Source organism: Uloborus diversus, unplaced genomic scaffold (genome assembly GCF_026930045.1).
Source record: "Uloborus diversus isolate 005 unplaced genomic scaffold, Udiv.v.3.1 scaffold_370, whole genome shotgun sequence".
Taxonomy (NCBI): Eukaryota; Metazoa; Arthropoda; class Arachnida; order Araneae; family Uloboridae; genus Uloborus; species Uloborus diversus.
In genome coordinates, this window is record NW_026558539.1 from 109,222 (window position 1) to 135,493 (window position 26,272).

Genomic DNA, 26,272 nt, shown 5'->3' on the forward strand with positions numbered 1-26,272 from the left:
AAGAAAAATAAAAAGAAATTAAAATAACAACAGTCCAAACAGTGGAATCATTAAAAATCGAGACAAAAAGTCTTCTATGTTAACATTTTTATGCGTTTGGTGTGTCTATATATACTATATGTGTGTGTGTGTTAGGGCGGAGTGCTAATCCGGGACCCTCCCGAAAAAAATTTCTGGATACGGCCTTGAGACGAGCCTGTTGGGAGGGCCGAATGAGTAATGAATTATAGGGGGTGGAGGGGGTGGCTAATGAAAATAATTTTTTTTAAAAATTTAAGAACTGAAACATGACGTGTTTTTTTTTTTTTTTTTTTGAAAAGTGTATTGATTAACATAGTTTAAATTAAAGTTGTTTCGACTGCTGAGAATAAAAAGTGAAAAAAAAAAAAGAAGGAAGAACATCTACTAATATTCTTGATCCATTATATTTATATAGAACTGGAGAATATTCAGTGTCCTAGTCGCATACTTCTCACCAAGTGCCCGGACATCAGCTCTTGGCGCGTCGGCTAGCTTCAGCAAAAAAGTGAAAGAGAAAAAAAATAGGTACAAAATTTTGCTAAGGATGGTTATACATGCCCGGCGTTGCCTGGGTCAGTAATAATTGTGAGAAACAATTGCCACTTTCATTTGTTTTCTGTTTTAATTGAAAGGGCTCAAAACACCCCGCTTCGTGTGATTCAAAACCGAACTTCTTCCCTATCCATGAAAGCAAAATAGCAATAAGTTTAAAGAACGAAACAGTATGTTCAGTTAGAAACGAAAGCACGACATTTAAGCATATACAAGATTGAAGAATATCCAAAATATGAAATTTCACTTGTTTAAAAAGATTTATTAGTTAATTTTTTTTTTTGAACTTAGTCTAAAGCTTTTTCAATATGGCTATTGAAATACAAACGGTTTAAAAAAATTTAGCGGCCCGTAATCCCACTACTTGCCTTAGTTATTTTGTGAATATTTCAATTATCGTGAGTTCTTGGTGCGATTTAAAAATGTTACCGAATTTGTACTAATTGTTTTGGGATACCTTGGATAATGCCCCCCCCCCTCCCTACTTTGTAAAACTGCCTGTTACTAATTTTCGTCAATGAGATATTGTCGCCAAATGCTGAAATATTTTTTCTGACCATAAAATGATGCTAACACTTCCTATTTTCTAACTATTGACAAAATCAATTGTCTTTTTACTTAGTCCCGGTATCGATTATTGGCATAGATAAGGATAAAAATCTTAAGAAAAAGCAATAAATTTTATGCTTGCTCCAGAGAAGATTTGATTCAAAATTTTCATCATGATTACTATTAATATTGCTGTTGTAAGGCAACGATATTTTGTAACAATGGTTTTTATATTTGATCATTTAATGGGGAAATTACATGACATTGACTGTTTTCCGTCATAACTTTTTTGAACTAAGTTTTTTTAGGAATAAATTATAGGTTTGGTTGCTTCCTGATAATGTAGCTAGCTATTGTGAAAAAATGGTTAAAATAGGTCCAGCAGTTTTGAAGATTACCCCGGATTACTTACATACAGAAATAGCTATTTATGTATATTAATAATATAGCTATATGCAGAGCTGCCAACTATTGAAAATCTAAATTCGTAGCAGAGTTTTGCGCGGGGGGGGGGGGAAACGAAGCGTTTTATAGCAAATGAATGAGTTGAGTTAATGTATAGTAATGAATAAGTTACGTTAGTATAATCTAGAAAGTACCCCCCCCCCCTATTTTCAAAACCAAACTGATAAATTTAAGGTGGAGGGGGGGGGAGGTAATTATCATGATTTTTTCAAAGTTGTTTTTAGCTAAGTTTTGCAAATATTTTTGCAACTTGTTTTCCACAGACTCATGAGCATAATACTAGAGCGCAGTTGCAATCTCTGAATGTTGTAACTGACCTTTCCGGTGTTTGCTTGCAATTCCATCTTAGCTCTGGCCATGGGGCGGTAATTTGTAACTTTATATCCAACTGAGGTGCATATAGTGTTTTCAGACCGTTAAAATGTTCGCGAAATTATTTATATTCTTCAGTATACTATATTAGTTTATTTTAAGTAAAAAGCCGTATTTAAAGTCCTAAATTTTTTGGGTGAGGGACCCCTTGTAGAGAAAATTTCATATTGTTTAAACAGGGGTGTCTGCCCCTCTAAGAACGATGCCCCCCCCCCCCAGGGCCTGATTAAGGTATCGGGGGCCCTACACCAAACAGTTTTTCGGAGGCTCCCCTGGAGCTAAACCATGCATTTTTTAATCAATTGGGGACCTCTTAAAATCGAGGACCCTAGGCCACGGCTTAGAAAGCCTGTTCAGTAATCTGGTCCTGCTCCCCCCCCCCCCCCCGAGATTGAGAGTACCCGCAAAAACGACGAAAAAGAACCTTCAAAACAATGACTCCCCACTTGGACCAAGAGTAGCCCCCCCCCCCTGCTCGAGTTTTAAAGGGTGTCCCAAAATTAACGCAAGATTTGAATTTGCCACCATTTTTTCCATAAATTGTTTGCAGTCATGAAAAAAGAATAATTTGACAGTTGAGAGTTTAGGGTTAGTAAAAATGGGGTGTTATTGTACTATACAGCTAGAGAGAGTGAAACATTTCAATGACTGCATGAGGCATTTCCTGGTCATTTCGGTGATCAGAATTGGCACCCTAGATCGTGTGATTTAACATTTTTAAATTTCTTCTTATGGGGTTATTTGAATTCAAAGGTCTATGTCAACAAGCCCAAAACCACCCGTGCATTACCGTGTTGCGATACCGAGCGCCAATAACAGTAACTGCTTGACCAGCCTCAACTTTCATTATTTTTGAAACAATTGTTCAATAATGAAAGCGCGTTATTGTACCGTGTAACGCTCCATTTTTGATTACCCTAAACTCTCAGCTGTCAAATTGTTCTTTTTCGGGGTTGCCAACCATTTATTGCAAAAATGGCGGCAAATTCAAGTCCCAAAAATTTAAGCTCGGGCACCCCTTTATTTATCAATTGGTATTGCCACAGGAAAAAATCGCTAATTACATGCCTGTGTAGACAAATAAAAACGCTTCCTGTGACAGCGCTGTTGACTGTCGAACGGAAATCGGAAGAAGAAAGATGAGCATCAGGCTTATCTTTTTACGATCCAACCAACACTCGGAGCAATTTATGACTCTTCTAAAGTAATGTCCCATTTCTTTTCCATGGTTTCCAAGAGTAAGAATGGTCTCCTGATCCAAACAGCGGTCTTTTAAAATGCCAACTAAAAAGCCCCCCCCCCCACCCCTCTACCTTTTTTTTTCTCTATGGGAGGTCAACAACACCCTCCCCTCTACCACCCCCGTTCGTAGAATATTCGGATGGTTTGGACCATTGAAATAAAGCAATTTCCCATTAGCAGTTTTTCCTATAATGGCCAAAATAAAAGAGTGGCTAAAGGAGGGGTGAAACGGCCGTCTCTGACGTCATCCTGGAAGCACTGACTTGCGTATTTCCATAGCTCAATACTGGTTTGCATCTTCCATTTTAATTTTTCTGCTCGCACTGTTTATCGCACGGGCTCCCTTTGCCCGTGCCCTGGGCATGACATTTCCAAGAAACAGGCCCCCTTTGTTTACTTCATCTGTCGGCTCTCGCTGATTGGGTTTAGCAACCCTTTCCTCAAGAATCCAACATTAGAAGGTGGGAGGGCAATTTTTCATACTTCATTTAAATTATTTTTCAAAAACTATCCCAGTGCTTTGAAATAAATTCTTTAATTCTTAGTATTCCTTCCTATATTGTTTTCCCTTCTTCGTTCGGTGAGGGGGGGGGGGGTGTAGTTTATAATGAATTTAAAACACAGAAGCAAAAATAAAATAACTAATGACTAAAATTAAGAGCAGCTGCAACATAGGTTTTGGTATAATTGGAAAAAAAAGGGGTCAGACAGTGATAGGGGTGGACGGGCCCGCCGGCCGATGCGCCCTCAATGCACCTTCGTTATTATTATTTTATTTTTTGCACCCTCAAATTTGTGTGACTTCTTTTTTTTTTTTTTTTCATTCATTCATTCTTTTTTTTTTTTTTTTTTTTTTTTGCACCTCTTCAATCCTGAGCCTCTTCTTTTTCTTTTTTTTTCTTGCTTCCTCAAACCTAAGCTCAGTTTTTCTTTCATCCCTTGAACCTGTGTACCTTCGGTTTATTTATTTTATTTTACTTAATTTTTTACGGACTAAAACCTGTGCGCTTTAGGGGTGTCCCCCCCTTAAACCTGTGGGCTTTCGAGGGTTTTTTTTTTTTTTTTGAAACCTTTGGGAGTCAAGGTTGGTTCTATCTTGGGGAATCCTGTTCGCCCTTGAACAGTTATGGATTTCAGAGTGGTTTTTTAAAAATTACCTATGAATTCAAAATGTTATGCATTTTTTTTGTTATTTCATAATCAGTGATGTTTATTAAATGAAATTATTTAAGAATGTAAATTAATTGGAGATTAATAAAAGATATGCATATATTTGATGACTTGTGCATCTTTTAATTTCAATTCGTATTAATTCGTATCGCTTCATAATTATTTCCGTTTTATAGTTGCGTACCTGAGTGGTTATTCTTTATTTTTTTTTTTTTTTCGAGTTTAAAATCTTCTTATGAAACATACTTACCTGTACATAAGAATCAAAATATTTAACAAAAATTGCTTAACATAAGTTCGAAATTTCTTCAATTGAGCATCAAGTCGAAAACATGAAAGGGTTGGCGGTGCATATCTTTGATGTTCAGTTTCGTATAACGCATATTTTTCCATCTAGAGTTGCGCATATATTCTACAAATGCAATTATTTCAGTATATGTATTTATTGCAGCTTATTTCATTTATTTGAATCATAAACATCAGTAATTACATAGTTGATCATACTTTGAATGTTCATCAGTGGTATCCATTTGAAAAGTCACAGCCAATAGTTCTTGGAAATATCAGTTTACAGTAAAGGTTTGGTCTTAAAAATATTTCATCGGATAATATTTTTGGGGGGTTATTAAAGAAACGTTATGTATCAACCAGCTTCTGATATTCCGTACTTATTCCTCTATAGTTATTTTAGTATTCTGCAAAAATAATATTTTAATATATGTATTTATTGTAGTCATTTATGTACACAGCTATTTGCATTTTGAATCAATATAGTAGTTACAAAATCTTTCCATTATACACGAGTAACAGTACTTGGGAAATATCTGCTTGTAATAACAGTAATTGCTTTAAAAATGCTTCATGAGATATTTAATTTTTTTCATAAAAGACGTATAAATGAAATATTACCATGTGGTAATCAGTTTCTGAGTATTTGTATTTTTCCCTCTATGTTGTTGTATATATTTTATAAATGTAAATATATAACTATTTTGAACTAATATAGTTGCTATATATTATTAAATTCAATCATTATTCATTGAAAAATTCGTTTTTTACTTCTTAGAATTAATATTAATTTATTATATTATTAATATTAATCATGATTCTTTCTCTCTTCTACAATTTTTTGAAGACAAACTTTAAAGTAAATGAATAACAGTAATTTCTCTTTCAAATCAGGAAGAGATTTTTTGTAGTAGTTTACGAATTTAATGACTCAAATAGATTACCATTTTCTTCTAATAAAATTATTTTAAGTTGTAGTCAAACTTGGTTTAGTTTCATAATAATTATCGTTTGAAATCACTCATGATCAAGTTTTGTTTTTCCATTTTATTCGAATTCAAAATAATTCTCGTAAAATATGGGTGAGACACTAGTATCAAAAAAGGTAAATTAAGACACGAAGACTTATTTTTTTTATTTTTTTCCAAATTATGCTTTTATGTCCAAAAATAGGCGCGAAGCAATGCCATTTCCTATTGAAATCGTCTTAAAGTGCTCCGCGAGTGCTTCCAGAGCTACGTCACCAATTTCATTCCCCCACAACCCGTTTCGGGAGATGGTCCAACCCTAGTCTCCTCTTCTAAAGACCCTGGAGCACCTTTTTTATCTATCTCCTTGAGAGATCTACTATTGGGATCTTCGCGCTATTGTGTTATCAGATACTTCTTTCTGAGAATCTAAATGCGCGGCTGGATTGGCGAAAATCGGAATAGGTTTCTGTGCTATAATCAGGACCGTCGCCATAGGGAGGGTGAGGGGGGTGTCTCACCCTCCCAATGATTTCATCCAGTCGGCAAAATCAGTTCATAAGTCGGCATTTTCAATGTTTCGGAATTTCAAAGTTTTAATTGACAGAAATTAAAAAAAAAAAGTTATCATATTCATACAAAGTTATACATGTAACCTTTTCATACTTTGCGCAAGAGAAAATAATGAATGGTGTCTCCGTTTACATTCAGTTTTACATTGCTCACACTATGCCGATTGCTTAGTTTGCGACTGCTCATTTTGCCGAGACAATAAGCGTCCACTCAGAAAATTCAGCTAGAGTCGGCATTTTTTCTTTTTCAGTTGATTCTGTATTCTAAATCTTTGAGTAAAGTAGTATGTGGTTTGACCATGTGCACGTTTTCACCTTTTATTGAAAAAGGAAAAACCAAAAAACATGTATATTTTGCGTACTGACGACTATTCATCTCAAAGCCCACCTGAAAGACATAACCAATTCGCCGACTGCTAATTGCACAGTATTCTCAATTTACCGACATTTACTTGAACAAAGTATTATTTTGCCGACACTATAGCCAGGGACACCCCAAACTTAAATTCTTGGGGAAAATCCTCAATTTTCCGAATGATAAAATACGGATATGCAATGCACACATGAGAAGGGACATTCAGGAATTTTTAAAAAATGCAATAATGTCTTAAAACTTGCCGAATAATCAGACAAATTTGGCCGAATAAGGTCTTTTATGGAGGCCACTGGGACCTCCCAATGGGCGCCGCCTTCCTGTACTCAGTCGGCAATTTCAGCTACAATCAGCAATTTTTACTTTTAGAGTGAATTCAAAGTTCACTATATCTTTGATAAAAGTTAAATGGAAGTGCATTTGGATAAATGGAAGTGCACTTTTGCATTTTCTCATTTTAACAAATTTACAATGCAAATCATGAGTTCTAATGACTGTTTATATTGTAAATTTTAAAAAGATAATTCAATCTTAAAATATTATTTAGAAATATCTGCGAAGCTGTATCACACATTAAGATTACCTGTGAGCAGCCGAGATGTAAGATTCAAATATTTTTTTCAAAAATGGTTATTCAATAAACTGCATAGAAACCCACGGAAAGTCTCAGTTTAAGAAACATGATAGCTTTAGATAGTGCACAGTAGACACACTTATAAAATTGAATCATCAATAAAAAAATTCACAGCAAAGTGGAGAAATGCATAGGGTGCTGAAATGATAAAAAAAAAAAAAATTAAAATAGAGAGAAGGATTTTATTATAACACTAAGTCCCATTGGTATGTATTTCTAAGTGTTTGATTTTGAAACGAACTTCTGAATACACATTCAGCACCGTTTCTCCTTTTTCTAGGCTTACGGGTAAAAACCGAAGTATTCTACTCGCAGGGGTTATGCCTATTTGTCGACCACACAAGTTTATTGTGTAACTAAAGCAAGACATTTGTCCGCCAATTGTAACACTCAGAAATGCCGTCGTGGAGACGGCGTGGCGTAATCGCGTGTAGGGGTGACATTAGAAATGTCAGACCTTCAGGGGTCTTTTCTGTTAAAAACCTTTCTCTGGAATCTGGAACTAGGAGCTCGAGGGAAAATTAGAGAAGAGTTGGATCAACTGTAGTTGTGTGCTTAGGACGGTCTGTCCGGGCCCTGCTGTGTGAACTTTCTGCCTGAAGAAGGAAAAAGAAGGTTATTGGCGTTGGAGCCTTGAAGAGATACGAATTGAGTTTGTCCGGCTCCCGAGTTTGGCAGAAGATTTGAGTGACTATCCTGCATAGCTATTTTATTCATTATGAATTTCAAAAGAAAAAAAAAAGACTAGTTAAAGTTTTTGAACTTTATTCTCATGATGAATGAACAATAATTCTCATTGTGGCAAGTAAGGAAAAATCTGAAAAAGCATTTTACTTGAATTTGAGAGAAAAAAAAAAAAAAAAAGCTTATTGAAATGCAGCAGAAAATGTATGATTATTTTAACTAATATTTTCAAAGCATTATTTTAATCTTTCTCCATTTACATAAATATATATATATCTTCCGTTAAATATTGAAAAATAAGAGTTCTAAGTAAGTTGCTGGGATGAAAATTTTTTTTGTGAAAAGTTTCAAAAAAGAAAAGAAAAAGAAGAGGGGGGGGGGGGAGGGCAAATGAATGGTTTTTTTTTAGCTCTAAAATTTCAGAAGAAAATGCAATTTAAAAATATTATTTAGAAACATTCAAACATGTACAACATCATTAAAATTACCATTTACCAAACCAAAGACAGCTGAAATACGTTTCAAACATTTTTTCAACCAATAGAGAAAAAGAATAGCCAGAGCGTTATAGAATTGCATAACAAGTTTCAATTTAAAAAAAAACGATAGGTAAATAAACATGATAGCTTCCTAAGGCACACCCGTGCAAAAATAAGGTAAATATGTTTCAAATAGAGGAAAAGATTCAAAATCTTGTCTAGAAAAGTCACACCAGTAACTCTAATGAGTGTTTAAAAAATGAGTTATAAAAAATTAAAGTAAAATGAAAGTTATCAAGAGATTTAGTATTTCTGATATTTAAAAAAAGTAAAAAAAGGTATCTTATTAGGTATCTCTAAAAAATACCACCTGTATTCAAAATGTTAAACGTTTAACCCCTTCCTCAAGTTAAAATATAAAAGCTTTAAATTATCTTAGTCTGTAAGTTCAAAATGTTAACAGATTGTTTTAAGGTTGCATAATTTTGTACTTTAAACAATTAAAAACATTAGAGTGAAAACTGAAAATTTCGTCGTGAAAAACTAAAACAGCTAAAATGTTTTTTAAAAAGAAAATCTGGAGGAGGATCTCCTACCTTTTTTTCTTTTAATAAATAAAATGATTTAGGGAAGTAGCTTAGGAGGGAGGACGGAGGAATCGCAGAACCTAACCATTTCCTTTTATCTTATGGTAATAAAATGTAATCTAAGTTGCGTTTTTAGAAACTTACTGCAGGAGGGTCCTATGAAATCAACGAAGATCGTCTGAAACTTCGTTTTTTGGCATTCAATTTCAGAAAGTTGTCGAAAGAGAGAGCCTCTGAACCTCGTTTACCACTAATGGCCTACAATGGCACTTTAAAGATCTCAATTTTCAAAAAAATTTCGATCGAAATCACTTTGTATCACCTTCTCCTAACATCACCAATAGTTGTTTAACGTTTAAAACTATATGTTTAGCACTACAATTCAAATAACGCTTGGGGAAACACTAGCCGATACTCCTTTCTTAAATCGTGTGGTGTAGCAAAGATTCTATTTCGGAAGAGGCCCAGGTTCTTAGGTTCTTACCTCAAGGAGATTATCACATTAATTATTTTTCATTGAATTGCTAAATTGATCTCATTATAGATAATGCTAATTAGTTATATCTGCTAATTATTAATTAATAGTTATTTAAAACACCAATACACTCCTATTTGTTAAGTCTGGGTATTTTAAAAAGTGATAAATAACCTCAAAACTTATGCATGAGTTATATTCTTAACTAGAGGATAGAAATGCTGATATGTTTTCTCCTTCAGTATTTCTGAATATGGTGTTTGGGAGCTGACCTGCTAAGAACATTGTAAACGCTATGGTTTGCTAAGTTGGATGAGGGGGAGGAGTGGAAGGTCTTGCCTAAAAATGTTTAAAACTTAAGACCCGAAAACCATTTTTGAAAACATTACGGAACTGCTTGGGAATCGGGGGCTCGCACCCGAAAATCTCCCGAAGTTAAAAGCCGAAAAACAAGGTTATAGGCTCTCTTAGAAGCGTTATGCCCTCGGTCCTTCTCCCTGGGCGCTGGGCCCCTCCCCTGGCTACGCAGCTACCCAAATCGATCAAAGTTGTCTAGAGAATTTTTTTTTTCAAGACTTAAGTCCTTAAAATTTTTAAGGGGGGCAGCCCCCAAACATCATTGCAGATCGCGTAAAAATACATTTTTCGAACATCATTCGCAGAAAATTTCCGGGGAGAGTCTATGAAATCCACTCTTTTCCCACAACACTAAAAAATTTCATTCCCCTCTCCTTTCCTTAATATCACCAATAGTGGTCTATGATTGCCTTTCTGGAACTTTAATTTCACGAAATCGCCTAGGGAGTGACCCTGAGCCCCAGTGGAACCAAACATGACTTACTATCACCTGTTTAAGTCTTCAGTTTCCAAAAATTTCCTGAGCCTAAACTCCCCCAAACATCGTCAAAGACTGTCTAAAGTTTCATTTTTAGAATCTTCAGGAGCAGAAATCTCCGAACACCACTTTTTCTAGCTTAACATTACTAGCATGATATAACTCATTTTGCAAACTATTTCTCCCACACAAAGCAATTTCTCTGATTTGTATACTTAAAATCCCTATTTGTGCGCCATGGAAATGTTCAATCAGAATCAATGTACTCAGAGATACTAAAACGAATGATTACCATGAGGGTCCCCCCTCCCCCCCCAAAAAAAAAATTATGTACAACATAATTAATTCACCATTATATTACAAAACTTTTTGAGTAGAAAATGTTCTTATGTGTTAAATTTTATATGGATAAAGTACGTTTTCTTTTTCTTTTTTTCGAATTTCCCCAGAATGTCTCCTCCAAAATTCCTTGTAATTCCTCACTGCCGTTTTCTCTAGCTAATCTGCCACTGTCCACTGGACATCTGTAAATACCTACCCTCAGTGCCGGATTTAAGGGGAGGAGGAGACGGGGGTTGCCAAGGGCGGCGACTTTTAGGAGGCGGCAAAATCACACTATTTTTATGTTTTTTTCGTTGAAACTCAATTTTAAAACTTGAAAGATGGATAAAGGCGGCAGTTTCGATATTTGCCCCGCCTCGGAAAAAAAATGTAGATCCGTCACTGCCTACCCTTTCCCCAAAAGTATCCTTAAATAGCCTAAAACTGTGTTTTAAAAACTTTAATCTCAAAAAACCTTCGGGGAGGGCCCCCGAACCCCCTTTTCTTTCCTTCGCGTCAATAAAGATAGCATAAAATCTTTGTTTTTAGAAATTTCTAAGGAAGAACTCCCGAAAACCACCTTTTCTAGAAAAAAGCATATTGACTCCAGCGAAAAAAAGATGAGAATGAATCCACGGTCCTCTTGCTTCTTATATAAACCAAAGCCTAAAATCATGTTTTTAGTATGCCAATTTCAGAAATTTTTCGGAGGACAGCAGTCTATCTTGCCTTTAATTGAAATTAATGCATCCCCTTAGTAGCACTGAAGCACGTCTACAATTGCATGTTCCAGACTGCAATATGTAACGAATTCTGGTCAGAGACCCTGAATTTATATATATATATATATATATATGTGTGTGTGTGTGTGTGTGTGTACGTATATATAATGTGTGTACGTATGTATCTGTCGGGTCGGCAAAATGTTAGGAGTCAGTCGGCAAAATCAGTTTCAACAACCCCCCAAACGAATGTACCTGGCGACGGCCCTGGCTATAATTTACACAAGTTTTAATGCTTCCTTTCCACATATATTACAGCTGTTTTGGTCGACTTCTGGGGGGGGGGGGGCTTGAGCCCCTGGAACCTGGTCGGCTGAGCCTGAGCCCCTTAGCCCCACCTCTCCGTGGGTGCTCCAGTAGCGGATTTTGCGGTGGTCTCAGGGGCCCGTGCACCCACCAAAAATAGGAAAAATTAATTTAACTATTTCATTTTTTAAAAATTGACTTCTAAACTTCTATCAATAACTTCAAGGAATGTTTTTCGGTTATTTAAAAAGAACATAAAAGACAATAATCTTATTGGAATAAAATCATTTTTATTTGCTAAAGAAGTAATACTGGAGACCAGAGCGGCAAAAATAGTCACAGACCAGAGCAACAATTTAACTTGCTATTTTCGAATTCAAAGGAACATGATTCATCGTGATTCGTCAATTAATTCTTCTTTGATGTAGTAGTTGTGATGCAATCATTGACATTTTTTTTTAAATGCACGAAGATGTGCCCAGAAAAGTCATTTCAATTCAAAAAGCTATTTGCGAAGTAATATATTTTTTTTTTTTTTTCATCTTATGAAAAATGCAAAATGAAATAAATCACATGATAGTTTCTTGGCAAAACCATAATATTAATTGAAACGGCATGTAGTGTTTAAATTTTTAAGAACAAATCAGCAACTGCTTAGAAATGCGCAGAGAAGTAGCTTCTGAATACTTCAATAAAAGCTATAATTGTCTTATTTACATCCTATTTTATAGTTAAAACATAAATTCATTTAAAAAACTCAAATGAAGTACGGGTTTGTTTAATAACCTTACTCGTGTCATAGTCATTATGAAAATGTTCCTAGTTAAAACCACTCCTTTCACAGCATCTCTATGAAATTACATAGTGTTTAATTGGGTTGAAATGGTAAAGCTATTTTAATTCCTCATTCAAAGTAGAAAAGTACATAGTATTCATGTACTTAGAAGTATATTAATTGGCCTTAAGGGATCCTGACCCTCCCCCCCCTCACATTTGAAAATTTCTTGTTTCAAGTCAAGAAAACTTCCCTATGAAAAACTTAAATGGGGCAGAGAGAGGGGATGAGCTTTTTTATGAGTTTTTTCAATTTCTTGGACCCCCCAAAAATTATGTATCCGTCCCTGGGGTGCGCCACTACAAGCCATCAAGTCAAACCAAGTGGTTCTCTTTGGAAGTAAAAATTCGATGTTTGCATTTTTTACAGAGGCTGAAGGGATGTCTTTTTGTTAAATTTATTTATTTGGTTGATTATACGTGGATGTTACTGGCCCACTTATAATCAAGCATTTCTATTTGCTAATAGTTTATGAGGGTTCATTCTTTCTGCAGAGGTAGCCCATCCCACCAAAAGCAATTGCACGCCCCTCAAGGACTAACTAAAATTGAGGCCCTAGCTACAGCGGAATGCAGTCGTTGATTTATAGGTTTCGGTCCCGTTGGAATGCCTTTTTGGGGCCTCTTTGTCTATCACAGAGCTATGTAAATCATTGATCATGTGCATTTATGAATCTCCTTCAGGGCCCCTCATAGTCTCAGGTCCCCCGGTTTTGTCGCGACCCACCGTTTGAGATCCTGATCCAGAAAAAAAAAGTCACTTTTTTTGTCAGCCGGTGTTGGCAAGTTGGGATCCGGACAAAACGTTAAATCCAATTTTCGTGTTGCGGGCGAGGAATTCGCGTTAGATCTAAAATTCTTGAGAAAAAATCGCGTTATAGCCATTTCGCGTAAGTCGGATCGCGTTGTAGCGGGAGTCGACTGTATAACTATTATATCTACTGTGGGATCCGGACAAAACGTCCAGATCCAAAACGTCCATGGACATAACGTCCAGGTCCAAAACGTCCGAGGGACAGAACGTCTGACGGACATAACGCCCAGCGGACATAACGTCCAACGGACACAATGTCCGACGGACAAAAGGTTCAAGGACAGAACGTCCACATTTTTGGACAACTAGGACATAACGTCCAGTTTTCCGAGCAGGCTGGACAAAACTTCCGGATTTTAAAGTTTTTCCTTTGTCTCAACCAATTTTGTTAAATATATTTGTGTTTGTGTGATATGGTGGTGTAATCACCAGCAAAAAACGTGGAGACGGCCTTAGGCCTAGCACCCCTACCCTCTTTTTTCAGTCATAAAGAGAAGGGAAGGGGGGAGGGGGGAATAAGAAGAAGTACAATCGAACTTCCATATATCGAACTCCCACATATCGAGATTTTCTATTTATTGAAATCCCTGCATTTCCATGTTTAATACATGGAAAAACTGTTTATATAACATCGAAAAAATCTCTATATATCGAAAAAAAAAATTGAGACATTCTTAGATTTTTTTTTCACTTTAAACTGTTTGGCTCGTGAAAAATGAAGGTTAGGGGAGAAAAGCATGTTCACTAAATGTTGCTACGAAACTTGGGGGTTAGGGGTGTGTAGATAGGTCGTTGTTCCGTTCTGGAGTTCTAAAATTCCCTCAGGTTAATTTCAAAGTTGCAACCAGTAACACTGTAAAATCAGTTTCAAGTTATCCCTTTTCTCTGTTAATTATCATTCCTAGTCCTTTTAGCTTCAGTAAAAATCATTCAAGTTAAGTAGTTTGATTTTTTACCTTTCTCTCGATTACATTGTCAAAACGAAAATCCTCTAATGTAGCGGATCAAGTTAATTGTTGAAGAATGAAGATGTATGAAGGCGCACAAATGTAATTTCTGTTACTTTTTCAATGATTAACTTTCATTTAATCCGATGCTCGTATAAATTAGAAATTGGATTTCATGCACGAGCTAGCTTTAATTTTAATGTTTTAGGAGATTTTTATGGTAAAATAAGATCGTTTCGATGTATTGAAATTTCTATATATCGAAATTTTTTCTCGGCAATTTGCTACTTCGATAGATGGAGGTCCGACTGTATCTTCAAGAAGGGCTGCTTAGCATTAGAATTCTGGGTCTTCAGCTTGAGGTTGATAAATAAGTTCCTGAATTGAATGGGATCAAGTGAGGAAACCTGTCTTCGGCAATTTATGACTCTCTGGTTTCCAAGAATAAGAATGGTCATCCTCCTGATCCAAACAGCACACTTTTAAAATGCCAATTAAAAAGCTCCCCCCCCCCTTTCCCTTTTTTTTCTCAATGGGAGGTCAACAACACCCTCCCCTCTACCACCCCCGTTCGGAGAATATTCGGAAGGTTTGGTTTGGACTATTGAAATAAAGCAATTTCCCATTAGCAGTTTCCTATAATGGCCAAAATAAAAGAGTGGAAATGTGATGCGAACCGGGGGGTGTTGACAGACGGGGAGCTTCTTTTCTAGTGTATCTTGTATCTCTGTGAGAGATCTACTATCGGGATCTTCGCGTTATTGTGCTTTCAGATATTTCTTTCTGGGAATCTAAATGCGCGGCTGGGTTGGCAAAAATCGAAATAGGTTTCTGTGTTATAAATTTACACAAGTTTTTATGCTTCCTTTCGGCATATATTACAGCTGTTTTGGTGGGCTTCTGTGTGTGTGGGGGGGGGGTTGAGCCCCTGAACCCAGTTGGCTTCTGGGGGACCCTGAGCCTGAGCCCCTTGCCTCCCCTCCCCATGGGTGTGCTAGTAGAGAATTTTAGGGGTGGTCTCAGGGGCCCGCTCACGCACCAAGAGGAAAAATTAATTTAACTATTTCATTTTTTTTTTTTTAAATTGACTTCTCTGTATAACACGAAGAAATGTTTTACAGTTATTTAAAAAGAACATAAATGACACCAATCTTATTGGAGTAAAATCATTTTTATTTGCTAAAGAAGTAATACTGGAGACCAGAGCGGCAAAAATAGTCAGAGACCAGAGCGACAATTTAACTCACGGGTTTCGAACTCGAAGGAACGTGATTCACCGTGATTCGTCAATTAATTCTTCTTTGATGTAGTAATTGTGATGCAGTAATTGACATTTTTTTTAATGCATGAAGGTGTGCCTAGAAAAGTCATTTCAATTCAAGAAGCTATTTGCGAAATAATAATTTTTTTTTTCATGTTGTGATTGATTTCATTTTGCATTTTTCATATGATAGTTTCTTGGCAAAACCATAATATTAACTAAAACGGCATGTAGTGTTTAAATTAAAAAAAAAATAATGAATAAATAGGTCATTGTTTTCCAAAACCTAAATCTGATATACAGCAGAGCGTTCTGGTCATGGGCCCAGCACCCCTACCCTCCTTTTTCAGTCATAAAAAGAAGGGGGGGGATAAGAAGAGGTATCTTCAAGAAGGGCTGCTAAGCATTAGAATTCTGGGTCTTCAGCTTCAGGTTGGTAAATATAAGTCCCTGAATTGAACGGGGGATCAAATGAAGAAACCTGTCTCGTTGAGTTTTTTCCCAGTACTTCAGAATGGACACCGGAAATGAGGCTCGTTTTCTAGAACTGCATAAGCATTTACCTCCGACAGGTAAAAAGAGCGCCGGTCATATGGTTTTGCTTAAAAAGAAGTTCCATTTGCGAAGGGCAGTTTCTGGAACGGTGTTTCTTTACGCTAGGTCTCCATGGAGTTGAAGAAAGCAATTCATTATGGAAGGATTTATGATTTTCATGCTTTCTAGTTAAAAGGACAGGAGGTTCGAAATAAGATAAGAGTGGACTCCTGCCGCCACGACGTGGGAACGTATTCCCTTGATGAAGTTTCTTGATGAAGTTCCGGGGAAACTGTCCCCAGCTTGTTCTGCGGGTTTTGAAGCATTTTTGTTGGACATTTGTCCGACACTTTGAAATGGCAATAAAGAATAAGGAAACTGATTCTTGGGAAGCTGATCAACTTTTAGCGCTTGAAAGCTTGAAACGATTAAATCTTCATGGAAAAAATGAGTTATTGCTCTAGACCAGTGGTTCCCTAAACCAGGGGCGGATTTATAGTCTATTCAAGGGGGTGGCGGTTGAAAATTGAAAACCGTAAAAGCCATTCCCCCCCCCCCAAACCAGTCATGGCCAGGGAGTCAATTCCCCCTCCCCCCCATCATGTCTTTTAAATACTAATCCGCTCCAATCGCCCCTCACAAACTTCTCGCTCCCTTGAAATGTCAAATCTCCTTTTTTGGGGCTATCAACCCCAGGGTTGGAAACCACTGTTCTAAGTCATAGCGATGTATTATCATACCAGTATAGCGTAGTTCATGGGAAAAAAATGATGGAAGATATATATATATATATATATATATATACAAAAATTATTAAAGTTCAAAAAAGGTGGGAGAGGCGAGCTTGAGTTTAAACAAAAAAGTGGGTAACGCTGTCCATCCTCGACTACACTAGCTGTCTAAACTTAATTTGAAGCAAATTTGTTTAATGTACTTGATTGAAATTAGTAGCGATTACTAGTAAATCCTTCAATTCTATATTATTGATTTTAGAAAATGACGGTCATGGAGGGGGCGGTCACTCCCACCGCCCCCTAGTAAATCCGCCACTGCACGCCACTGCCCGCTCTTCCAAATCGTGAACAGTTTGAAAATTTCTCACGGTACTCCTAGTCATTTACTATTGTGTGTATGTTTGTATAATATGCAGCATTATGCTTGCACATATGTTTAATTTTGTGAAAAAAAAATCACAAAATGTTCAGTCCCATTTTAATTTCAATTGCGTTGCTTGAGTTCCGTTATAACGATTCTTGTCACAAATAACAAAATTTGCGGTTACTAGAAGCTTTTACAGCTAATACAGTCCACTTGAGACAGGAATGCTATTTTGTACACTTTTTTGTGAAAAGTCCGGCACGTCGGACGAAATGGACGAAATGAAAAATCAACTGATTATCCACACATAAATTTATTGTTATGGTGTAGTAAAATTAGTATAAAATTCTAATAGGTATATTATCTATTATAAATTAATCATTTAATTAAAATAGAAGGATTGTTAACTTTAGAATTTAATAAATCCAAAAAAAAAAAAAAATAATAATAATAATAATAATTACACAAAATTAAAATTTGTGAATAATCTATTGGGCGTGATTACACTATTATATATTACAATAATAGAAATTAAACTCAGTAGAAAAGTCAAATGAAATGCTTGGAGACATATACATACAAAACGAAGATTTGTGCAAAGACATGTTTTTATGGATATGTTAATGTCATACAAATTATTCGACTATAATGAGCAAGGGATTAGATAGCTTTAAATGGCCATCAATCTTCATTGAGGCCTAATAAATTGACTAGGACCAGCCTAGCTGCGCCCAGAGCCTGTTGCTGCTTATCACATTCCTATTTGTATTACAAGAACAGATTTTACTTCATGTCAACATATTTCCTTTATTTTTATCAAGCAGTTTTTTTTTCTTCTCTCTTTTTTTTAAATATGACTTTTTATGTTTTGAGACTCCAGCCTTTAAAAACTTTTTATTTCTATTTCCCATGTTATAAATGCAATAATGGTACCCGTCCGGCTTTGCCAGTACTAGTAGAGAATCGAAAAGGTCATTTGGTGCGCCTGTATATTTACAAATAATGGATGATGAATTTCTCACCAATTTGCTATTGCTAGTTCACGTTATGGCAATTTACTCGTTCACGTTGTGGTAATTTGCCCGTCCACGTTGCAATAATTTTGTCGGTAAAATGTTCTTAAAATTAGAATAGAGAAAAAACAAAATCGAATTTTCGAAAAATCGCTTCGAGGTGCTCACCTCCATTTTACTAATTAATTTTGAGCCAAATTTCATGAAAATCGGCAGAATGGTCTAGGCGCTATGCGAGTAGCAGACATCCAGATATACAGACTTTCAGCTTTATTATTAGTAAAGATTTATTATGAGCAATGAACCTCCATATCACAGATAAGCATCTTAAAACGTACAGCTGATGCTTTTGTTTTTATAAATGCTATTAGATGCATTATAACTTATTAACACTCACTTGATTTATATACACAATTACATGAACTTCAACTGACTTAATTTTTTCATTTTTACTTTGAAATATTTTTCAATCAATTGTTTATATGCAGATTTATGTATGCTGTTCTTTTTATTAAAATTTCACTTGAATAGGAAGAATCTATATAATTATTTATTATATTCAAACTTCAAAGTTTTAACTAAAAACTTTCAATTTACCGAATTAGTGGACAAAACGGACGAAATGGACAAAATGACATTTTGTCCAAAACGGTTTTTTCCAGGTTTTTTCCGGGGGAACAAAAGAGGACAACCCTGGCTTGAAATGACATATGACTCGTGTTCTTCAATCATTTATTTTTTTGGAATTTTCAATGCAGACCGAATCGGGGGTAGCCACCTTGGGGGAGGGGGGGGGTCATGGCGCAGACTGCGCCATTGAAATTTTTAAGAAGTGGATGTTTTGAGTGGTACTTTTCTCCTTTTCTCTTCTTTTTTTTTGGGGGGGGGGGAGAGGCTTCGTGATGTTGGGGGGTCCAAAAATGCGGACGTTTTGGATTCGGACGTTATGTCCGGCTCACTAAGAAAACCCTTGGTCGTCAGATGGCATAGCACGTTCTCTTGTTTTCAAATCAATATCTTCTAAACCTTTGAATTTTCGACTGAAGATTTTCGCTATTCCCCTGAGATATTGAGTCAAATTATTGCTATGATGAAGGAACAAGCTAAAAATCTGTCCCAACTCCAGACGTTAACAGTTCTTTCCACTAGCGCAGTCAGAAATACCTTCTGGAAGGGGTTTTTGATCAAAAAAACTTATTATTTTTTGTAAATGTAAAATATCTTCTGAAGGGGATTTTTTCAGCAAAAATACCTTCTGCAGAGGTATTTTTTGATCAAAACAGCCCTTTCACATGCATAAAATACTTTCGGGGGTGTTTTCACTCCCCCCCCCTCGCTGCGCCACTGGTTCTTTCATTTGATGAGATGAGTATTATGCGCTACATTTGCTACTATCATGTCACAAATACAATTTTAGGACCGCATAAAAACGCTCAAGTTGAAGCTCGTGGATTAACGCATAATTGGAAGCAGCCCATTTATTATGATTTCGAATAAAAAAATGACTGTTAATTGTTTGAATAGTATAATAAAAGCTACGTCAAATAGGATAAACAATCGTTGCAGTTGTGTCATATTTGGTGCCGGCCGGAAACCAAATCTTATGGAAGCAAATGGGTATTAGTGCGGAAAAAAGATGTTTTGAAAATCCCGCAGAATGGCCAAAGAAAAGTTTGGGTATTCGCTGACGTACCCAGTGGCGGATTTACTAGGGGGGTGGCGGGGGCGACCCCCCCCCTCCGTGGCCGTCATTTTCTAAAATCAATAATGTAGAATTGAAGGATTTCAGTAATCGCTACTAATTTCAATCAAATACATTCCACAAACTTGCTTCAAATTAAGTAGACAGTTAGTGTATAGTCGAGGATGGACAGCGTTACCCACTTTTTTGTTTGAACCTAAGTTCGACCCTCCCCCCTTTTTTGAACTTATATAATTTTTGTATTTCTATATGTGTCTTCCAACATTTTTCTTCCACGGCCTACACTATACTGGTATGATAATACATTGCTATGACTTAGAACAGTGGTTTCCAACCCTGGGGGTGATAGCCCTCAAAGAGGAGATTCAAGGGGGCGAGAAGTTTGTATAAGGGGCGATAGGAGCCGATAGCCGATTAGTATTTAAGAGACAGGATAAAGGCTTAAACCATAGAGAGATAGAGGAAGTCAGCGTGTACCAAGTGACTACGACCTCTAGGATTTTGGCGTTTTCTTCCTATGTGTCTCTATTCTACGGGAGATTTCTACTCTTCAATACGCCTTATTTGAAAACCTAGAAGTCCTGTTTTGGAATACGAAGCGGAAGAAAATCATGTCTGTACATTACTAAATTAATTGCCGACAAATATTTAAATATTCGGATGCACCACTTCGTGAAGAATATCAATGAATCCAAAAGTACACCGAAAGTACGCAGCAAATGCACAAAGTTAATTTTGTTCAAAAATCAATTAAAAAAAAAATTTTTTCCTCGAGTCTTGTGTTGCAATTAATTTTATTAGCAAAACATTTTTTCTCTAAACAATTACAAACTTTGAAGATAGCATGTTTGGATAACGTTATTTGAAAGTTGAATGACTTATACTGGAAAGTGAGAATTAATTTAGATATAGAAAGAGATATAGAATTTTTTTCTCTGTCCTTTAAAACAATATCAACACTTTAAAAAAATCCTTCAGAAGTTATTTTTGATCAAAAAATCCTCTTCAAATGGTATATTTGATTTTTAAAAAAATCCCCAGAAGGTACTTTTGATCCAAAAAAAAAAAAAAACCCTCCAGAAGGTATTTTTGGCTGCGCTGGTGCGCCTAGGGCAATTTATCAAATAAGCATTGATGCTTTTTATTGGCAATAGCCCACTTAAAACAATAGCACGCGTACTCAAGTAGAACGCACAACCAACGGAATTGCAAGCTACGCAATCGTTTCACGCTCATTATCAAAAATCCACGCATACTCCAAACAAGGAGAGAACAAAAATTCCCCCCATTAAACTTTCAGCCCACTCGCCTGGGGGACGATCTAGGGTAGGAAATCTTTCCACTACCGAGAAGAGGTGACATTCCGCGCAGGCAATTTTCCCGCGCAAAAACAAAGCCTCCTAAAAAAGGGTACACCATTCCAATATATTTCTCCATGTAGAAGATAAGGGGTCGGTTCAAATTATAATTTTGAAACACAGAAACGAAGAATACAAGGGTAGTCCGAAGATTTAAAAAAAAAAGGGGGGGGGGGGAGGGTGCACATAAACTGCACATTTTGATTTCAAAATCTAATGCGTAATAAAAAGTACTTTTAAAGCTATAATTTTATTACTTTTAATACATGAGACATTTATTAGACAATTTTTAATCAGCTCTATTTATGAATATACTTTAATCCATAATGTTAGAAGCAGCCCCCCACCTCGCACACAAGAGAACAGAATTTGACTGAATAATGAACGACGTTAAGAATATTATTTTAGTACAACCTATTGTTCAATGGCAAATCATGTAATTAATTGAGAAGTTTAAGAAACAAACTTCTGAAACTGGACGTTATGTCCTAGCCTAGCCTAGCTGTCCAAAAATGTGAACTTTCTATCCGTGGACCTTTTGTCAGTCGGACCTTATGTCTGCTGGACGTTATGCCCGTCGGACGTTCTGCCCCTCGGACGTATGAAGGTATTTTTGATTTAAAAAAAACCCCCTCCAGAAGGTATTTCTGGCTGCGCTAGTGCATCTAGGGCAAGTTATAAAAAAAGCATTCATAGTTTTTATTTGCACTAGCCCACTTAAAACTTGCTGATCAAGTTTATCCTTAACCATTTGTCTTTAGTGTTACATTTTGTCTAAAGCGTATTGTCTCGTCCTTAACTATGAAGTTTTCACCTTATTTTTCCATTGATTAAGCTTTCTTGATTTTTTTTTTTTTTTTGAAATTTTATTCTTGTCACTGATACAGTTGAAAACACTGGTGATTTTTCTTTCTTTCTTTCTTTTTTTTTTCTTTGTGAAAGTCACTCGTTAAATAGAAAAGAAAAACTATTTATGTTATTAACTATCTTAATTATTTCTGGATTATCTAAATTCACTAAGTATGAGCAAAGGGGCGATTCTCGAAAAACTGTCCCCTGCCTATTGCTAAGTTTTTTCTTTTTTCCAGCTAACTGAAGCCTTCAAAATATAATGCTGTTGGAGAATAATACATGCTTTAATATAGTATCCAAACACAACAATTAATCCCAAATTCAATTAATAGTTACTTGAATAAGATTAAAAAAACTTATCGTTACGCACGGGACAGTTTTTCGAGAATCGCCCACAGAGACGTGCACAGAAATTTCGGGGCCCGTCACAAACGACTTTTACGTACTCCCTCCATATTGTTTACGGAGCCCGATCATTCTGATATTTGACACGGGGCACAGTTCTATTTCAGGACCCCCCCCCCCAGGGCCAGACTAAGAGTTTTGAAGACACTAGGTATGAAATTTATTTTGTGCCCCCTCCCCCCGTTCCCGCTTATTCTATATAATGAATTATCTATGATATAATTTTTAATAGTAAATACAGACTAAAATTGGAGCGGTTTTTAGGATTTGGAAAGAGAGCTAGTTTTTAAGGGAAATTTTATCAATAAATAAGAGATTTATTGCCTGTCTTAGCATTTGCACAAATATCAATGATATCATTGCACTCTAGGTACTAAGTGAAATCATTATTTATTTTTAATTATCATGATAAATTAAGGGGATTTTGGGCCCCCTGAAATGTAAGAGGAGGGACCTGTGCCCCTCATGCCCCTGCGGTAATCAGGCTCTGATTGTTTACAACAACGTCCCTTCACATATTTCACCCCTCATTTAAAAAATATCCGGCCTCCTTGAAGCTCGGGCCCGGGCGAGGTCCGTTCCCCCCCCCCCCCTGTGCACGCCCCTGAGTTTAAGTACTTTTATTTGCAGTCACAATTTTGTTTACAAAATAAGATCTGGACTACTTGCATCCAAGAAAAGTTTAAACCTTGATTAAATAAATATTTCTAACCGGAGGCCTTACATGAGATAAGTATTATTTAAGAACTAAAATACTCAATTTGGCATGGAATTATGTAGTCGACTTTCTTTATAAACTTCTTCATTTCTTAAAATTTGTAAGCAAAATAAAGTGCTTAGTAATTTACGAAATTTGCATAATGAAAAAGAAAATAAATATAAATGACTTCATGAACAGCAAACGTATTTAATTTGGATTAAAAAGAAGTCTAATTCTAATGGCTGCAGTGCGATAAGGCTCAGTTTTCAATTTCAGATTTAAGATATGTTTTACTTTCCAATTAGTTCCACAAAAATTTAATGCTGATTTTTATTTTTCTGGCAACAAGAACTTTTATTTGGTTTTTTTGAAAGAGTTAACATCAGTGACTTAAAATGATAAGGGATTAAATGCAGGAAGAGTTTTATATAAATAAGCTTTCTTCAAAAATATAATTCTTCAGAAAACGCATTTAAATACAACTTCCGGTCTGGAGTTTCGTTAATGAGTCTTAGGGTGCCCCTCCTAAGAGCAAGGACGCACCCCACTAAATATCAGGATACCCCCCAAAAGCAAGAGCCCCCCAAAATGAGCAAAAAACTCCCTTAAAAATTTTAACAGCGCATTCTGCGCTATGACACCATTTAGGTGGGCACCCCTGCGTAGAGTAAAAATTCAGACAGTTTTGGAAAGCAAATGTAAAATCATAAAAATTTAGGAATTTTTGTTGACTTTAAAGCAGTCGGATACCTTAAACTGGATCCAAGGGCGCCCATGTGGAGGGGGGGGAGCAAATGGGGGCTCAAGCCTCCCCTTTGAAATTATAACTTCCTTGCTTTTAATACTTTTTTTCTTTGGAAAAATGCAAAAACATTTCTTCTCCAGCCATTAATGAATAAGTTATTAAAAATTTCAAATTTTAATTTCTCTAATCTGTACTGAAATTGGCTTCTATGGGGAAAATATCCTGCTAAACCATGAGGGAAATATCCGAGACCCCCTCCCCCTAAAACTTTGCATATGGCCGCCCTTGACTGGATCCATTGTCCAAAAGACTCTTTAGCTTTACTCTTTTACTATTATATTTATTCTCGATAAAACTATTCGCAGTACACAATAAATTAGTTTTATTTGACTCTAACGATGAAAAAACGGACTCACTAGCTGATTTTTTAATCGTACCAGAAAGCACATTCGAAAGGCTACGACTCTTTAAATTGTTCCATGTGGATCAGACAGGACCGGATTTAGGGGAGGGCAGGCAGGGCTACTGCCCCGGGGCCTCCACAACAAAGGGACCCCCACAATAAAATTTTTACAAAATATCCTAACTTTCGCGGATCGAAAACATCGGATATATACATAGATATCAAATTATTCGAATATATATCAAAATATCGGATATTTTCGAAAATATGATGATCTTTTCGAACGCTGATAAGGGGCCTCCACTCCTTCGTTGCCCCGGGGCCTCCACACTTCCAAAGCCGGAACTGGGATCAAAGAGTTATGACCTTGATTACAAAAACGACTGCTGTATTTCGATCTGTAAGGGAGTTAATGATTGTATGAGCAGTTTTCACACAAACTTTATTGTCGCTAACGAATTGTATACAATCATTAACAGGCATTGATAGAGAGATAGGACATTTGAAAATTGGATGAGATATGTTTTTGCATAAAATGCAATTCGGCTTTTGCGAGGGAATTTTAACCTGATTCATTACAAATGCATTTGATTTATTATTCATTTGAGTATGCGGTCTGGATTTACCTACACCGTCAACTCCCGACTACAGTCGACTCTCGCTACAACGCGATCCGACTTACGCGAAATGGCTATAACGCGATTTTTTCACCAGTAAAAGAATTTTAGGCCTAACGCGAATTCCTCACCCGCAACGCGAAATTTTTCGGAGGGGAATCGTGGTGTGTAAGTATTATCTTTGTAATTGGCTACAATATTTTTTTCGTGATAAAAGACCTTCATCCCTTTCGCATCACTGAACAGTGAAACAACTGTTTAAAAATATATTAGTTTAACGGTTTGATTACGCAGCATAAATCATTATCATCTTCACTTTTTTAAGTTACAAATATCATTTGTACTGGTGCAACTATAGTGCATTAGCTTTTCTTACTGTACACTGTACGCACCGTATATTGGTTAATTGTCTTTCTTTCCCATTGATCATTGATTTTGTGCGTTGTAGCAGTATTTAACGTTGAATAAAACGTTTTTTTTTTTTTAAATATAAGTTAACATTCACTTTTTTATGTAAGAAACAGTAATGTTTAGTTACGAAATGGTTTTTAACAGTTGAGGGGGTGTTTACAAGTGTCTAAAATAATTGGATACGTTTATAAAAGTTTTTACACAAACCCTTTTCCACAACGCGAAATTTCGACTTACGCGAAGGACCTTGGAACGCATCCCTCGCGTAAGTCGGGACTCGACTGCATTCGCGAAATTGGGTGGCACCAGTGACGCGGCTAATCAAACCGCAAAAAGGCTAAAATGAGGGACAAATAAGGTAAAAATGGTCCTTCTTCAAATCAAAACCTTGGCTGTATCGATGCATAATACTTTCTTCAAACACTCAAAATACACACTACGGTTCAGTAAAAAAATTGAAAAGTTTTTCAATTTTGCGCAGAAGAACTTAACATCAATAAAGAACAAATGTATGTCCGATGAAGAAAGCACAAAAAATAGATAAAACGAAGAGTTAATTTACAGTTTTTCGACAAAAAACAGCCATTGGTATTTGCTTTTTGCTGCGAAAATACATGTTCCTGATTGTTAGATGATTGGCGGATTATCCGCCCCGGATTATCCCCCCGCTTGCGGATAATCGGGAGTTTGCCGTATTTACTCTACTATAATTGATCTCGAAAGCAAAACGCTTAATTCAGTGAATAGTCATCCCACGTGACAGCAGATTTTTTTTACATGTTTACGCCAGTCAGCTTCAGGGATTCATTCCTAACAATAGAACTGGTCTTCCTATGTAAATCGCTTGAATTCCGACGAAAATGAGTTCCAGATTCTATTATAGGTCAGTCTGCAGAAGAATTTAATACTCGGGAATACGAAAGAACAAACTTTCATTCCAGGTTACAGATAAAATAAATAACG